Source organism: Ipomoea nil, unplaced genomic scaffold (genome assembly GCF_001879475.1).
Source record: "Ipomoea nil cultivar Tokyo-kokei standard unplaced genomic scaffold, Asagao_1.1 scaffold2279, whole genome shotgun sequence".
In the NCBI taxonomy this organism is placed as follows: Eukaryota; Viridiplantae; Streptophyta; class Magnoliopsida; order Solanales; family Convolvulaceae; genus Ipomoea; species Ipomoea nil.
Genome location: NW_017618707.1, coordinates 3,286,352 through 3,299,642, shown reverse-complemented (window position 1 = coordinate 3,299,642; position 13,291 = coordinate 3,286,352). Strand labels below are relative to the sequence as shown.

General features: G+C 32.1%; 2 long non-coding RNA genes across 3 annotated transcripts; one reads left to right on the top strand and one right to left on the bottom strand.

Moving 5' to 3' along the window:
• The first annotated feature begins 5,413 nt into the window (after window positions 1-5,413).
• Window positions 5,414-13,211, top strand: LOC109150492. Its single transcript, XR_002049151.1, has 2 exons — window positions 5,414-5,716; window positions 13,072-13,211. It is a non-coding gene; the product is annotated as an uncharacterized LOC109150492 (long non-coding RNA).
• Window positions 7,706-12,547, bottom strand: LOC109150489. Of its 2 annotated transcripts, none has more exons than XR_002049147.1 (4): window positions 12,276-12,547; window positions 11,367-11,697; window positions 10,383-10,491; window positions 7,706-8,104 (listed from the first exon to the last, which is right to left on the bottom strand). It is a non-coding gene; the product is annotated as an uncharacterized LOC109150489 (long non-coding RNA). The 2 variants fall into 2 exon arrangements; XR_002049148.1 differs by having other exon boundaries at window positions 8,085-8,101.
• Window positions 13,212-13,291: the final 80 nt, after the last annotated feature.

The window sequence follows — 13,291 nt, the reverse complement described above, 5'->3', positions numbered from 1 at the left end:
AATGAATGGGCCCGGCAGCAAACATGTGCTCATTATTCTTCAGCGAACGGTACTTCTCTCATTTTTCTAATTTATGAATTAATAAGAATATCTCTTGTCATGTCATGCCTTGTGTGTATCAAATATGATACTCTTTATTTAATGGATGTGCATGACTAAATTGATTTTTGGTGTCCAAGACATAAGGGACAAATATATCACATATTGCATGTGCTTCTCTTTAATTGACATCATTTAGCATATAATCTCTTGATTATGTTCATATAAGAGATTTTGTTATTTCTCTTGTTGGCAATTTATGATTTGCTATAGGCCATAGTTATTGAGATTCATCAGCCAACTTATAAGTGGGAAAATAGCATGAATTCTCAATATGGTTAGGTTGCACCGGTCGTTGCTAAACCTTAGCATGCATGTGATAACAATGAAAGGCTATGACATGTTTACAGTGCTAGTCTCTGCTATAGAAACTCTTTGACATGAGATTTGGGCATATGATATTTAAGTTTATAGCCCTCATTTTTCTATATTTATTTGCCCATAAGGTATATTAAGGACTTTAATTCTATGAGTCACCCTTTAGGATGAACCTTGACGATAAATTCTTGACCAAAAATGGTCCACCTATCCCATCAATCCCTGAAGGATTGCTATGACGTTACTACGAGTCAAGTTCTTTTTACCCAAGTCTAACTCAATGCATATCACAAATCAATCCCTCAAGGATTGTTATACCCCCTTTTTCACCTAGTACGTGGTTTCAGAAGTAACATTATTTTCCTATCTGCGTTATTTTATTTGCGCAGTCTATTTTATATCATCATCACCACAACGTACCTCTAAAAGGGCTATCAAAGAAACCTCCGTCTATTGATTAAATACCGAAAGCCCATGATAGGGGATCAATGCATATAATTGGGTACGTTGACTGCATTCCTAATGAAGATTGTTTCTCGGCATTAGGGGGAGATAATATACTACTCCGTAGCTTTTTGGAATGCCAAGAAATTTCATAAGAATAAAAACAACTTCATTATTTAATTCCATGTACTAGTTAGATTGAACTGGAAGTTCAAAAGATAATCTATTTGCGATTTTAGCAAATAATATGCCAAATACATCTATTGATCATAATGATCATAAAAGAAGTGACTAGGTCCTATATCCTTGGACCAAACATATCTATCGATACTCCTTGACACTAGAAGTGTAGGAGATCTATCGGTGAAAGAGATATGGATCAAATACTAGATCTAGTAAAGAAATATTCTCACTCTTGAAATAGCATTGAACAATTATGTCATGCAGATGTTCGTCCAGATGACGAAAAACCCTAGTAAAATTTATAGGTGCACCAAACAAACGTAATACTAGGGATGCGGAACGACCATATCAAAATATCTTTGGGAAATGTCTAGAATCTGGTTATTTTTAAAAAATTGCCATTAACTTTTACAAATATGGAGACATTTATAAAAATGTTATAGTTGTCGACAACACAATTGCCATTACAAATTGCTTGTTATATAATAATATGGATCCAGAATTAGGCACCGGAAGTGTTATAACTATTTAACGTATAAAGGAGCAATTAAGGCATAGCTCGACTCGCTAAAATGAATAAATTCTCTTTATAACAATACACCGTTAAGCGTTAACCCTGAAGGTTACAAATGAGTGTGTACATGAAAGGGAAGTAAAAATAACAAGGTGATATGAAGCGAGTTTGTAGCCTATGGGTCCATGCAGAGATCCTTAATTGATTTTAATCAAATATACTCTCCCACAGTAAATGGTATTAAGTTCCGTTACATAATACAATTGGCAGAATAATAAATTTAGATATGCAGTTAAATTTATTTTGAGAAATCCTGGATGGATTCATAATTCTCGAAATGAAGATTTATTTAAATATTATTATGTGTCATTATTTACTCTTTAAAGGGTTGCAAATGGAGTTAATATCCTCATTGAAGGAATAATATGTACCATTGTGTGCTCGATAAAGGGTTGATAATGAACTTATTTATTATTTATTATTTATTATCTCAGTCAAGATTGATGGTATAAACATCAATGAAATATATAAAGAGTTTGATAATGTCAGTTCATGTTTAAAGACTGAGACTTTTGAAATAAAAAGCTTATGAAAGCTATAAGTATTATCTCGACTTGAAGATCGAGTTTTTCTTTGAAGATTTTTTTTATATACACCAGTCAGCCTACATCTAAAAATGCTTTTTCACATGTCTATATGCATATAAGTGTCATGTTTTTATCAAACTAATGGTTGCCTAATAATCTCTTGAAGCAGATAAGGAACCTTTTTGGACTCGAAGTCCCTTACTTCATTATCGCTGGAGCACCATTATAGAACCAGAAGTTCTATAATCGCAACATATTTGCAATGAAATTGCTAGCAAAATTTAGTGCTCCTCCTACATATGAAGTACTTGAATAATGATTAACATATCCTCCGGTATCTTCGAGATACAAAGACATGACATTTATGTAAGAAACCATGATAGGGTTTTAATAGGCTACTTGGGTACTGGCTGTTTTGTTTGATCCCCGCAATGCCAAGTCCAAACTGGTTATACAATGAATTTCCCTAAATGTTCAAAATGAGGACAATAACACTTGTGTTGCACAAATGTTATATGAGCTCTAGAAGAGCCATAAGATTATTGTACACTACTCTAGTGACAATCCAGAAGATTTGTCCAATCCATCTCTTCAAATTTTGAAATATATGTAAAAACTTGAAGATTGTTATCTTCAGGGGGGGGGGGGGGGTGGACGGGAAGTACATTTACTCGAATCAATCCGGAAGATTGAACGTAAAATCCTGAAGATTAAGTCATAAAAGACTCACAGTTGCGCACTATTTGCAATACAACGGGAAGTACATTTACTTGAATCAATCCGGAAGATTGAACGTAAAATCTGAAGATTAAGTCATAAAAGACTAACAGTTGCGCACTATTTGCAACACATAAATACATAAATATCATGTACTCTTTTCCTCACTAGTTTTCTCCCATTGGGTTTTCTAGTGTGGTTTTTAACGAGGCATGAGTATGATATAGTAATGACAATGGGGAAAAGTTGCAAAATAATTGCTTAAATGGACAAACCCCAAAATCCTGAAGATTATGCAGTTTGCGCCCTGAAGGCTTATGGTTGTACTCTTTTTCCCTTAACTAAGTTTTTCCCACGGGGTTTTCTTAAGTTAAGGTTTTTAATGAGGCGACCAATACAATATATGTTTTTACATATATCATGTACTCTTTTCTTTAACTAGGTTTTTTCCCACGTGGTTTTCCTAGTGAAGTTTTTAATGAGGCATGAATGTATGCTATCCATATACCTTGTACTCTTTTCTTGTTTAGGTTTTTCCCACGGAATTTTCCTAGCAAGTTTTTTACGAGACAAGATCGTGGTCAAATAATGTCCAAGGGGGAGTGTTATAAATAATATACATATTGTGGACATTATTATCCATGTTGTAACAGCCATATTGTAACTGATGTACTTATTCCTATTTAGTACATATTTATGCTTACCTTGTGTGTGTGTGTGTATATATATATATATATATATATATATATATATTGTCATAAGAATGGCTGAGTATGAATAAGAAATCTGCATTCACTCTCCATTCTCTGGTCTTCCTTCTTCTCCGATTCTTACTTGTCTTTTCTTACTTTAACAGTTTGGTTAATTTTGTGAATTTATGTTGTAGGCTTGTAGATATGTGATGAATTTTGCATTTAATTTAATAAAATAGTGTAAAGGTTAACAATTGTAATTATGTTTTGTTGTAACTTGCATTGTAAGGAATGTAATAGAGTCAATAGACTCAAAAAAAAAAAAAAAAAAAAAAAAAAAAAAAAAAAAAAAAAACTTGCAAGGAATGTAGTTTTGGCAATCAATGAATAACCTTTTGAATATGCTTGATGGTTTTAATTGTTCAAAGTAATAAGTAATTTAGTTTTTTTTTTTTTTTGAATGCCTACTGACCCTATTAGAGATAATAAATCATGACCTTCCACATGGAAAATTTACATACAATCTAAGCACAAGATGCTTGACAAGTAATTTAGTATCTATTCACTTATAACCGATTATCGTGAAATATTCAAAATTTTAGTAAATTTATGTTTGAATAATTATTTTGAAATACATTAAATAAATATTAATGTATTTAATTTCATACTTCAACCATAATTGGCCCTGTACCATTTAATTCTGACTCCTGTCCCAATGGTGAAAGCAGCCCGAGCGAAAATTTCAACCTAAGATTTGACGTTAGGTTAGATAGATAGAGGATAGGACCATAAGGTGACTGTCGAAATTAAATGATCTGGCTCCAGCCAATTGGCAAATTATGTTGTGGAATAGTGTCCACCTTACATGGTAGATATAATTTTAAAACTATTCATAATTATGAATATATAGTTCAAAAATTATAAACATATAATTCTATAATTATGAACATAGAGTTGTGAATATAATTATGAACATATAGTTCTGTAATTATGAATACAGAGATTTAATAATTGTGAATATAAAGTTTAAAAATTATGAATATATAACTTTATAATTATGAACATATAGTTCAGTAATTATGAACATAGAGTTTTGTAATTGTGACTATAGAGTTCAATAATTATAATATGAAGTTCAAAAATTATGAATATATAGCTTTATAATTATAAACATATAATTTAGTAATTATAAACATAAAACCGTGTCCACCTTACAAGATGGATACGATTCCACACCGTAACGATTGGTGCTAATCGGTGCTTTTTTGTCAAAGGGTTGAACTTTTGTCCCCAAATGCTATGGCCTACAATGAATTATTTCCCCCCTATTTCAAGAATTCAAATTCATTTAAAAAACTTTTTTTTCCATCATCCAAACAAAAAATAAAACCCTTTTTCTCAAATATTAGGAATTCCATTTCCATGGAATTTATTTTTCTAGCATATACTAATTGTATATAATGAATTGAAGGATTAAAAATATAATTTTCTCTATATATTATTTATTTTACTTTTGTTGCAAATTAAATATTAGGAAATTACGTCAATCATGAAGTGTGATTGCATCTCGATTACTATTGGATCATGAGTATTTAAAAATATATATATTAGGGAAATGTGAATCTGATTGCAATGACAATTGACAAATGTAATTTCGAGGAAGATATTGAGTAGACTAGTAGAGAAGAAATAGTAGAACCACGTACTACTCCATCGATCCAATAATGAGTATATATATATATATATATATATATATATATTCAATCTCTAACTCACACTGAAAATCAGAACATACGTACAGATTAGGTAGGGATCGATGGCAAGATACTATTTTGTGGCGGATGATGGTAGTGGTTTTGGTTTAATGATGATGTTTTGCGCGGTTGTTGTGTCTGCCATAATCATAATTCTTATGCTTATCTTTGCTTGTGGAGACTCTAACAACGTCGACGAGGATGTTAGGACCCAGTGGTCTCCGAACATCATAGCACCATATTCAGGCGGTGCAGCCGCAAATGGTATCATCTCAGCCGCGGCCGCGGCTAATGCGGCGGCCGCGGTTGATGCGGCCACGGGTTTCCTCTCAGCCATGGCCACGGCAAATTTGATCGCATCAGCAACTGCTATGGGCGGTGGAGGCGGCGGCGGCGGCTGTTAAATATGTATGTATGTGTGTAAGTGTATATGCGTCTATATATGTGGTTTATATATTGTTAAAAATAAATATACTAATACAGGATCATACTAAACTCCAATTATTAGTTCTTGTATTGAGTGATCCGGATTGCTGTAAGAGTTTTGTCTCTTAGTTCTACTCAATTTTTTTTAGATGGTGTAGGAAATATGTAATGTGAGTGAAAGGATTTGTGATTTTATTGGTTATGATATTGTTAATTGTTAGTGCATTAATTATTTTATCAATTGATGAGGTTATACAAGATCAGAGCTTTATCAATTTTATTTATGCATGGTAATAAAAATATTATTTTCACTAATTACTAGTTTGCAACATGTTTAGTTACGGGAGAACCAATTTTAATTTCTAGAAAAATAGATATCAATTAAAAATCAAAATTCTCTTTTCATATTTTCATAACTAACTATTTTTCAAATATTTTCAAACTTTTAAAGGGAAAATATCGGATTTTACCATGAATTGTGGGCTAATAGTTAATATCTAATTTATTTTTGTATGTACATTATCTCCTTTCATCAATTGTTTCAAAGGTAGTGATTTCCCCTCATCTCCGTTATTGCCTCCATTTGAACAATTAAATGCAAGATCAAAATATAAATTTCAAATAGAAATAAAAGGGCAAGCTTGTAATATAAGGAGGTGTTTGGTATTGGAAAAAATACCATAAAATGACATTTTAAGCGGTTATTTTGTGGTACAAATATTAGTGAGGTCCACTTCCGATTTGGGTCGGGTCGAGGTGGATTCGGGTTCTTCGTTGTGAGACGAAGAGATTGATATATTATACGCTCAAAACGGATAATAGGTGAATGAGAAATTGATTCTCAAAATAGACTCATTTGAGTTGCAAAAATGAAGGCGGGAGACTTTAAAGTAACATTCGTCTCACATTGGTTTGGAAAGTTGGTTTGCACCACTATTTAATTATTTATACAAGAACCTTTTTAAGGCTTATTGAATTATATAGTATAGAGACGCTCTCTCACGCGTATGATGGGTGCAAATCAAATTCCAAAAAAAAAAAGGAGTCTGAAAAGGCTTGACTCATGTATGCCGGCGGCACTTGCGGGCATAAGTTATGCCAAATGTTCGTACCATTTTTCCAAACACAACCACTCGGTTCGGCCAACCAAAATCATTGGCGAGCCGTTGGGTCGTTGGCTCTGGCAGAATCGTTAACCTCTTGGTACCTCTCATCTCGTAAGTACCACTCGGGTAACAACCGTGCAGAGTTTTAATTAATCAGTTTAGGAATTAATTCTCACATTAATGGTCAGCTGTTACAGGAATTACAAGACTGATTTACTATCAGTGTTAATGCCATGTTAAATGATATTAATCCTATAACTCCTATATAAGTTGTAGTAGATCAGGTGAATTGTAACAACTGAAAATCCTAAGTTTTTCCCTCTCGAACACATGCTCTTCTTCTTTCTTGTCATCTATGTTCTTCACATGCTCTTGTTCACTGGGTTCTAAGTTTTTTGAGTGCTCAAAACTTAGAACCGTAGTATATTTTATCCTATGAAACGTAAGCCACAACCCTTCTAGAACCTCTGGGAGGCGACAAATAAGGTTTTAAGAAAAAAAATGCTTCGCTCGACTCGTACCAACCACCTACTTGCAATATCCTTTCGTCCCTGTGATTGTAAGTTCGACTTGGATCATTCTTTTCTTATCAAGTGGGGTTATGTTTTAAACAAATAAATCCCCCATATATATATATATATATATATATATATATATATATATATATATATATATATATAGTGGTAGAAGTGTTAAATAGGCCAATCTACTATTGCGAAGTGCTCAATTCCCACCACGAACTAAATTAAAGTCTAATCAGCTACACTTACCACTTACCAGCTAAATTTATTCTATTGACTTTTTTTTTACAGGTTGCTAACCGGTTGCCTATTCAATTATTTAAAAAAATAAAAAATAAAAAATAAAAATAAAATAAAATAAAATATAAAAGGAATTTCAGCCACCGACTGTCCGGCGAGGACAGGCAGTAGCTGCGTATTTCAGAGACAATCGTGACTGTTTGACAACCACGGCTGTCTGTGAAATACGCCCAACAGCCCAGCAGCGCAAACAGCTTCATGAATAAAATCCCAGCCTAATTCACGCATTTCAGCATTCTCCATAACCAATAGCCCCTTCTTATTTTGCCAGAGAGCTCAGCCAACATATAAGCCAAAATCCTCAAGATTTCAAGAATAATTCTGCCCAGCATGTGGTAGAATTAATCCCATCAGCAAGCTCATTAGCAAATCTCCATTGGACCACCAAGCTAGGTGGACCACCTTCATCAAGCCACCATCACGGATATCATTCATGGACCCTTCTGCAGCAAAACACCAGATCATCATACAAAGTGAGCAAACAATTACAACTTGCATCTAAAAGGCTAATCTAAACAAGTGACATGCAACTACAAAACCCCAGTGGCCTGCATGCTATAGAGACCCAATTCTGAATTTCCCAGGCAGAGCATGTCCCAAAGGATGATACAACCCTTACCATTCCAAATCCAACCAAACAATGAAATTTATATTCCCGATACTTTCTTTTCCATCAACCAAATAATGGAATTTATTTTTTTAGAATTTATTTTTCATAGAATTTCAATTCTATTTCCATTCAAATATTTTCCAGCGAATCAAACAGATCGTAAGAAGCCTCGGCCCAATTGGGGCTATTACAAGGCTTAGACAATCTTGATACAATGTTTGAGAAAGACGACTACATAAAAAGATGTGAATCCATATGATGATGCATGTAGAAGAAAAGGACCCTTATTTATAGTGTCATGGAATTTGAACTTGGTGCAAACTAGTGATCCTAAGGCTCTTAAATACCACATCCACACGCATATCCCAATTACAAGTAAGGGTGTGCACTCGGTTAATTGAATCGAATTAGCAAAAAATTTTAAAACTTTTAAGGTTAATAGAATTCAACTTTTTATATACACATATATATGCTTTTGGTCCCTCAGTTCACCATAGTGGAGAATGCTTGTCTCCAAAAAAAAAAATGCAGGTTGAAGTAAACTAGTGGGTTGGTTTCTGAGTTGAGCATATACATATATATATATATACATATATATATATATATATATATATATATATATATATATATATATACACACACATATATATGCTAATACTGTAAAGATACAAAATGTATGAATATATATACATATGTGCTTTGAAAGGTGAATATATTTAGAGAATGGCCCTCTGATCAGATGAACTTAGTCTCAATTCATCTACTTCATGTTATAAACACTTGCATGTACTGATTTTTCATTATATTTTGATAGATCGCAGCCACAGCCGCATCGGCACTTTTGATCATTTGATGTTAGTTTATTGTATCAGTTGGTTTGAATAGATGATTGCACAATTGCTTATACAAGTGTGCCTCATACAATTCAACTTCTTTTATAAATAGCATTTTATTCAAAGAGAGTAGTTTGATAATTTTGAAAACCATTTTAGAATCTAAAGAGAGTAGTTTGATAATTTTGAAAATCATTTTGGAAGCTAAAAAGAGTAGTTTGACAAATTTGAAAATCATTTTTGAAGCTAAAGAGAGTACTTTGATAATTTTGAAAATTATTAAGGAAGCTAAAGAGAATACTTTGAAATTTTTGAAAGTCAATTTGGAAGCTATAGAGAGTCCTTTGATAATTTTGAAAATTATTTAGGAAGTTAAAGAGAGTAATTTGAAATTTTTGAAAGTCATTTTAGAAGCTAAAGAGAGTGCTTTGATAATTTTGAAAATCAATTTGGAAGCTTAAAGATAGTACTTTGATAATTTTGAAAAACAATTTGGAAGTTAAAGAGAGTCCTTTGATAATTTTGAAAATCATTTAGGAAGCTAAAGAGAGTACTTTGATAATTTTAAAAATCATTTTGGAAGTTAAAGAGAGTAGTTTGATAATTTTGAAAATCATTTTGGAAGTTAAAGAGAGTACTTTGATAATTTTGAAAAACAATTTGGAAGTTAAAGATAGTCCTTTGATAATTTTGAAAATCATTTAAAAAGCTAAAGAGAGTTCTTTGATATTTTTGAAAATCATTTTGAAAGTCAAAGAGAATAGTAGTTTGATAATTTTAGAAATCATTTTAGGAGTAAAAGAGAGTAGTTTGATAATTTTGAAAATCAATTTGGAAGCTAAAGAGAGTCCTTTGATAATTTTGAAAATCATTTAAGAAGCTAAAGGGAGTACTTTGATAATTTTAAAAATCATTTTGGAAGTTAAAGAGAGTATATTTTGATAATTTTGAAAGCTTAAGGGAGTACTTTGAAATTTTGAAAATCATTTTAGGAAGCTAAAGAGAGTATTTTGATAATAAAATCATTTTAGGAGCAAAAGGGAGTACTTTGAAATTTTGAAAATCGTTTTTTGAGCTAAAAAATTATTTTATAAACTAAAGAGAATACTAATAACTAGCAAACCTCCTATTTGACATTGATCTAGCCCTATACAGTAAACACAACCTTATATAGAAATTACTAGAGCAATCAAACATAGAATCTTGCGCTATACAGTAAACACATCTAACATTTAGAGAAGCATTAATCAAAGAGTATAAATGATAGAAGATGTTTACCTCAGCTTCCTTGTACCCAAATTTGTAAATGTTTTCTGCATACTCCACAACTGCAACTGCCAACTTCAATCTTCTCCTTTGGTAATTTAATGTTCAGTGCACAAGCAGCCTATGCAAAAACAATAAAAGTGCAATTATTCAATCAACAGAAACAAAAGACTTCCATTCATTAAGAGAGATGAGATCATATGCATTAAGAAAAACAAAAGCGGTAACTTTCCCATGTTTATCAACCCAAAAGGTCTACGGATAAGCAGAGCTAATAAAGAATGCATACTATGAAAATCTTAATATGACTATAATTATTTATTATGGTCCCTGCAAACAAACTAATAATTATTGAATTATTTTTCTAGGAGACAATCTGTCATAGAAAGATCACCATTCACTTAATAAACTATTACAGCAAATGCTCTTTTCACCAAAATATCACACTGTGGGGTGCAGGTTGCAATCCATGATTTAAAAATAAAAATAAAAATAAAAATAAAAAAAATCACCAGGAAAGAAAATATCAATTCAAAACTAATCTCCTCAGCTATTAGCATTGCAAGAGAGAACAAACAATTATCACCAAAAACTATTGGAAAATTTGCCAATATTATCAGGAACCAGAAAAATGATTCATCCAGCAGTTAAGTGCCTCTTAAATGAAGATAGTTGAAAACTTGAAACAGAAAAGCGAATGAATCATCAAGCAGCAGGACTTAAATAAGCATGGTTACACGAAATAATCTTATCCATAACGGTTTATTTTTGCTCCTATAAAAGACTGATTCTCACCTCAAACTCAAAACAAAAATTACAATCCCACATATAGTTTGATCATGGTTATATTTTCATCTCACAATATTGAATATTCTATATTTGGAGTTGGAGGTTAAAATTGGTTAACATGAATTTACACAGCCAAAATCAACAGCACAATAAGTAAAAGTAAAGCTTTAAAAAACATGATTATTTATTGGAAAAAGAATTAGACACCTGACTGATGCCATAACTTCTCATGTATCATGGTATTGCGCAGTTACGATAGGTTGCTTCTTTGAAGGAAGCTTTTTTGCTCCCAATTTTGGATCCATTGAGTTTTGGCCAATCAAGGCAGGATTCCTAATAGGAGGCTGGGAACTCTTAGCTTGCTGCCTTTCTGCGGAGGCTGTTCTTTTCCTTCACCTCTTCTTTAGTGTCAGGGATGATTACAATCACAGTTTCAGGCTTGATTGGCTTCACAGTAGCTCTCTTCTGAGAAGGAGGCTTTCTAGGCACCTCCATTTGCAGCAGCAACTCCATCCACATTCACAGCACCAATACATTTCTGCAGCAAATCAATTACTCCAAATCAAATAAATTACTCCAAAATATCTGACTTTTTAACAAAGAATATTTCTGTTCTGATCTATAAATTACTCCAAATCAAATAAATTTACAGACTAATTGACTTTTAACACTCCTTGTTTTCATACATCAAATCAGAAAAATTGAAAGAAACGCATTCCATTAGGTAACAAACACCCAAAAAAAAGGGGTTTTAACACAAAATGTTTCTGATCTATAAGGACAAGAGTCTCTTATGAATTTTATCTTAATTACTCCAAATCAAATAAATTTACATAAAAGTTGACTTCTAACAATCTTAGTTTTCATACATCAACTCAGAAACACATTACTAACTCATGAAAATAAAGATTGAAAAAAACCAATCAAGAGACCAGTATGAAATAAATCAAACAGTTCATGAACAGTCAAGAACACAACTCCCAGCCCTGGATTAGGTGAAACGAGTCCAAAAATGGGAAAATCAAGAAGCCCAAATAACCTTTATCAACCCATCAATCGAGCGATATTAAAGAATCATAGTAGTAATAAAATCTTCGAAATCAGATATATGATTACCTCCTCTATTTTGCTGTTGAACCACGGGTATTGAAGCCATTCTTTCAGATATGCCTCGGAAAATCAAATCGTCTTCTTTCTGGGTATCTCGCAGTCCTTCCTCCTCCTCCTATTCCAACTCTCTCTGAGATCTTTCTCTATATCTATAAACAAAGGAACAAGCCCGATTAGAAAAGTTGAGATGGCGCCCCCTTTAAAGCTGTGGAATAGGCGCTTCAACGGTCTTATGTTTTTGAAATCACAGCCATCTAATGTAGCCCTACAACGGTCTTACTCCAATCCTTCTTTTGAAGACAATTTTGTTCTAAGAGAGAGGCGGTGATAATATGAGAAGAGTGAGGAACAAGAAAAAGAGAGATCGGCGGTTGCGAGTGCCGAAGAGATACCACGGCGCCGACTTAAGGGAGAGGGTTTAACTAATCTTCTTTTTTTTTTTTTTTTTTTTATTCTTCATTACCAATTTTTAAAAGATAAAAAGGTAAAAAATTTGTGGGAAATTGTTTTCCAATCTTTGTCTATGAAATAAGTTAGTTAAGATTAAAATGTAATATTTATATGGTAAAATGTTATAGTAATTAGGAATAAAATGTTTATTATTTATATAGAAAAGTGTAATATGTTTACATTTTGATTTAAAAGTATTATATTAGTTTAATATAATATAAATTTATTTTTTTTAAAAAAAAAAAAAAAGAAATTTTGAACCCTTTATTTGTTTAACTATTTTAATTTTATAATTTCACTTTTAATTGCCCTATAACTTTACTAATGTATTTAACTTTTAAAATTTTATTAGGAAGATGAGTAGCGTTGGATTTATGATTTGAATTACCTTTAGACTGGAATATGAATTTTGGATATTATGTACTCTTGAATATCTTTGTATTTTCGTAAAGTGACAAAGTGTATACTATAAAGTGTAAATTCCATTTGTGATTTTAATTTTGTAATTTGTTTGCCTTTTAAGTTGTAATAACATATTAAATTGGAATTTTGTGAACATCCTGAAATTTCAT